Source organism: Myotis davidii, unplaced genomic scaffold (assembly GCF_000327345.1).
Source record: "Myotis davidii unplaced genomic scaffold, ASM32734v1 scaffold4270, whole genome shotgun sequence".
Taxonomy (NCBI): domain Eukaryota; kingdom Metazoa; phylum Chordata; class Mammalia; order Chiroptera; family Vespertilionidae; genus Myotis; species Myotis davidii.
In genome coordinates this window covers 10208-15515 of record NW_006282188.1, presented here as the reverse complement: position 1 = coordinate 15515, position 5308 = coordinate 10208, and the positions used below count along the sequence as shown (strand labels likewise).

The 5308-nt window shown below is 44.9% G+C and overlaps 1 pseudogene; it reads right to left on the bottom strand.

Moving 5' to 3' along the window:
- Positions 1 to 3093: 3093 nt before the first annotated feature.
- LOC102765332 lies at positions 3094 to 4176 on the bottom strand (annotated as a pseudogene).
- Positions 4177 to 5308: the final 1132 nt, after the last annotated feature.

Here is a 5308-nt window from a genome sequence, read left to right as displayed (position 1 = left end):
GACAGTAGAAAACGAAAACTTGTTATCTCTTAAAGAATTGAGAATTGTGTACAAAAATTTTACATAAATTAAAAGGATGAATTGCCCAGCTGATGTAATTCAGTGGATTGAACGTAGTCCCATGAACCAAGAGGTCCCAGATTTGATTCCCAGTCAGGACACATGCCCAGGTTGTGGGCTTGATCCCCAGTAGGGGGCGTGTGGGAGGCAGCCTATGGGTGTATCTCTCTCATCAATGTTTCTATGTATCTCCTCTCCTTCTCTCTGAAATCAATAAAAATGTATTTTTAAAAAAGCATCAGGTTTAAAAAAAAGATGAATAAATTTAGAGGTGAAAATGCAAATTGTTTTCCAACTTAAGGCAAGAAACAAGCATCCTAGGTATTCTGGCAGGAAAACATCAGCTAAGAAAGAAAAATAGGTCTAGGTTCTCTAGATCCCTTCTAGAGCAACGGTTCTCAACCCGTGGGTCACGACCCCTTTGGGAGTCGAACAACCCTTTCACAGGGGTCGCCTAAGACCATCGGAAAACACATATATAATTACATATTGTTTTTGTGATTAATCACTGTGCTTTAATTATATTCAATTTGTAACCATGACATTGGGGGTCACCACAACATGAGGAACTGTATTACTGGGTCGTGGCATTAGGAAGGTTGAGAACCACTGTTCTGGAGCATAAGCAGATTATACCTGAGCCCATGCACTACCCACACTCCTTGCTTTCCAACCCTAAGCCCTCTTAGCCTGGTGTCACAACCTAATGAAAACGGTCTTGCTCCTTTTTTTTTTTCTTGTCTTGCTCCTTTTATAAAGTACTATCATTTGTTTTTGAACCATTAACTTATTTGTGATTATATTACACCATGTAATTCTCAAAACAGGAATCTGCCTTTCAAGCCAGTAAAATAAAAAACAGATAGCCAAAACCGGTTTGGCTCAGTGGATAGAGCGTCGGCCTGCGGACTGAAAGGTCCCAGGTTCGATTCCGGTCAAGGGCATGTACCTGGGTTGCGGGCACATCCCCAGTGGGAGATGTGCAGAAGGCAGCTGATCGATGTTTCTGGCTCTCTATCTCTCCATCAATAAAATATATTTAAAAAAAATAAAAAACAGATAAGAGGTTTTAGAAACTAAATTTCCTATTTAGTGAAGTAACACAGTAATAAAGCGTGAAATACTATTTTTGGGGTCATCATAAGATGTGAATGACCCGCCGAAACCGGTTTGGCTCAGTGGATAGAGCGTCGGCCTGCGGACTGAAAGGTCCCAGGTTCGATTCCGGTCAAGGGCATGTGCCTGGGGTGCGGGCACATCCCCAGTGGGAGATGTGCAGAAGGCAGCTGATCGATGTTTCTGGCTCTCTATCTCTCTCCCTTCCTCTCTGTAAAAAATCAATAAAATATATCTTTAAAAAAAAAAAAAAAAGATGTGAATGACCCATGTTCCGCGTGGTTCAGCGTTCCGGCTCTGGACAAGGGCCGCGAACAAATGACAGAGATGAGACAAGAGATAATAATTTGGAAATCGGGGGGCCAGGCGGGAGCTGAACGCAAGAGGGAGGACTCCGCTTGTGCTCAGGCCTACCCATCCTTTTACTCAGTTTGGGATACACCTCTAGCCCGTAGGCAGGCATTTTCCAGGAACAGACAGACTTTCTTATCAGTAAGGATTTCCATGACTATCTGGTGGGAAGTTGCTTCAGCTACCATTGTCTGGACTAAACAGTGGGTGCACTGCCCTGACCTTTGCCAGGGCTCCAGGGTCACCAGCATTCCGGGCTCCTTGTCCACACCTCTCTGCTAGTGAAGAGAATAGGTGGCTTCCCACAATAAGATTAGTCATTCTCAATGTCTAATTGATTCCCTAACAGTTAAACCTTTAAAAAAAAACCCTGTATTTTCATTGATTTTTAGAGAGAGAGTAAAGGAGAGGGATAGAGAGATAGAAACTTTCTTTTTTTAAAAAATATATTTTATTGATTTCTTACAGAGAGGAAGGAGAGGGATAGAGAGTTAGAAACATCGATGAGAGAGAAACATCGATCAGCTGCCTCCTGCACACCCCCTACAAGGGCTGGGCCCAACCACGGCGATAGAGAGTTAGAAACATCGATGAGAGAGAAACATCGATCAGCTGCCTCCTGCACACCCCCTACAAGGGCTGGGCCCGCAACCAAGGTACATGCCCTTGACCGGAATTGAACCCGGGACCCTTCAGTCCACAGGCAGACGCTCTATCCACTGAGCCAAACCAGTCAGGGCGTGAAACTTTCTAAGCCTCAAACTCTCCCAACACCATCAGACTGGCAGGACAGAAATGACAGCTGGTTCAGGACTCATGCCAGCCTCTAAAGAAATCCTGGAGTAGGCAGCTTCTGCAGGTTAGTACCCTGAACAAATCAGGAATGCGTGGTCTCCCCACTTCTCACCAAGACCTGGATTTCTCTTGCACAATCATGTTTTCGTTTCGGCCACCAACTGACCAACCACATGTACAGGGGTTTACATCATAAATATGGCCCTAACTGGGTTGGCTCAGTGAATAGAGTGTTGGCCTATGGACTGAAGGGTCCTAGGTTCGATTCCAGTCAAGGGCACATGCCTGGGTTGTGAGCTCGATCCCCAGTAGCGGTGTACAGGAGGCAGCCGATCAATGACTCTCTCTCATCAGTGATGTTTCTATCTCTCTCTCTCTCCCCCTTCCTCTCTGAAATCAATAAAAATATATATTTTTTAAAATCATAGATATATACAGGGTATTAAAACACGTACCAAGGGAACAGTTAACTTGAATACAAGATCAGGTAAAAGCTTCAAGGACAATTTATTTTCAAAGGCTCATTCCAGTTCCATGAGGCCAGCATGAGGTGTCTACATTTGCTAGGGCAAACTCAGACTTTTTTTTTTTCTTTTCTTATAGCTATTTTCAGGAGCCTTAAGGACTTCAATGTCTTTAAGGCTCATAACATGGCTTTACTATTGCCAGCTTTCTCTAAATTTCTGCAGAACACATTCAGGTAAGCAGACTTGGCAAACTCAGACTTGATCAACTCATGCAGCAAATGCTACTCATCTGCCCACGGTATGTTTAGAAGCATTTGCAGTGGACAACGGACGGGCCCAACTTGTCGTACTCTTGCTGATGCACATCTGCTAGAAGGTGTACAGTGAGGCCAGAATGGAGTCATCGATCCACATCGAGTGCTTGTTCTTAGGCAAGGCAATGATCTTGATCTTGATCACAGCCAGGGCTGTGATCTCCTTCTGCATCCTGTCGGCAATGCTGGGGTCCATGGTGGCCCTACAGACAACATTGTGTTGGCATACATGTCCTTCCGGATGTCAACATTATACTTCGTGATAGAGTTGAATGTGGTCTCTTGGATGCCACGGGACGCCATACCCAGGAAGGGCAGCTGAAAGAGTGCCTCCGGACACGGGAACCGCTGGCTGATGATGATCACCTGCCCCTCAGGTTCGTACCTCTTCTCCAGGATGCGGCAGACACTGCAGTGGCCATCTCCTGCTTGAAGTCCGGGGCTATATAGCAGAGCTTCTCTTTGATGTTACACATGATTTCCCATTCACTGTAGTGGTAAAGGTATAGCCACACCCCGTGAAGATCTTCAGTGAGATAGTTGGCCAGGTCCCAGCCAGCTAGGTCCAGACACAGGATAGAATGGGAGGGAGTAGACCTCATTGTTGGGCATAGTGTGGGTGACCCCCATCCCCAGAGTCCATAACAATATCAGTGGTGCAGCCAGAGGCATACAGGGACAGCACAGCCTGGATGGCCATGTACATGGCCTTAGTGTTAAAGGTCTCGAATATGATCTGAGTCATCTTCTCATGGTTGGCCTTGGGGTTCAGGGGAACCTGTGTCAGCAGCACAGGATATTCCTTGGGGGCCACAAGCAGCTCGTTGTAGAAGGTGTGGTGCCAAATCTTCTCCATCTTCATGTCATTCTAGACGGTGAGGATACTGTGCTTACTCTGGGCCTTGTTGCCCATATAGCTGTTTTCTGCCCCATGCCCACCATGATGCTGGTGTTGGGGGCATCTGGCAATGGAAGGAAACACAGCTGGGGGAGGGGTGGAATCATCCCCAGCAAAGCCAGCTCAGCACGGGCCATAGCCATGGTTGATGACATCTCTTCTTCCATGGCGACTGGAGGAGGAGACAACAGTCGTTTCGGAGAATGGAATAGCACAGAGCAAAGCTGCGAGCGGAGTGTGGGCCCGCTGCAGCGAGTGAGAACAAGTGTGTTGGTTATTCATTTCAAATGTGCTTTGGTTCTGTTTGTATTAAATTTTAGGACTTTTTCTTCCCATCTTGGAGATTTTACTTATTTTTTCAAATACGTAGAAGAATGGCATGGTTCCAAAAGGCAGGTCTGTACAAAAAGGTATATTCAGAGAAGTATCTTCTCCCCTGTTCCCTCCATCCTGACCTCGCAATTCCTGCCCACTGCCTTCTGGTAACCAATCTCAGTTCTCTCTGCTTTGTCCTTCCTAGGTTTCTTTATGCTCAAGTGAGGAGGCAAATGTATATTTTCTTAATTCCCCTTGTTTCTTACACAAAAGTAGCACACTATAGATATTCTTTCCTGCTTTGCCTTTTCACTTAGCATTATATCCTCGAAATCACACCACCTCAATTCACAGAGGTGTGTGCAAGAACTTTTATTCAACCACGTTTTTAAACTAAATCTTTTTTTCTTTATTTTCTTTGTTTTTGTTTTTTATTAAATCTTTATTGTTCAGATTATTACATTTGTTCCTCTTTTTTCCCCCCATAGCTCCCCTCCCCCCAGTTCCCACCCCACCCTCCGCCCTCACTCCCCACCCACTGTCCTCATCCATAAGTGCACGATTTTTGTCCAGTCTCTTTTCCCGAATCTCCCATACCCCATTCCCCCCCCCAAGAATAGTCAGTCCATTCCCTTTTGATGTCCTTGATTCTATTATGATCACCAGATCATTTATTCACTTGTTTCTTAGATTCACTTGTTGATAGATGCATGTTTGTTGTTCATAATTTGTATCTTTACCTCTTTCTTCTTCTTCCTCTTCTTAAAGGATACCTTTCAGCATTTCATATAATACTGGTTTGGTGGTGATGAACTCCTTTAGCTTTTCCTTATCTGTGAAGCTCTTTACTGACCTTCAATTCTGAATGATAGCTTTGCTGGATAAAGTAATCTTGGTTGTAGGTTCTTGGTATTCATCACTTTGAATATTTCTTGCCACTCCCTTCTGGCCTGCAAAGTTTCTGTTGAGAAATCAGCTGACAGTCATATAGG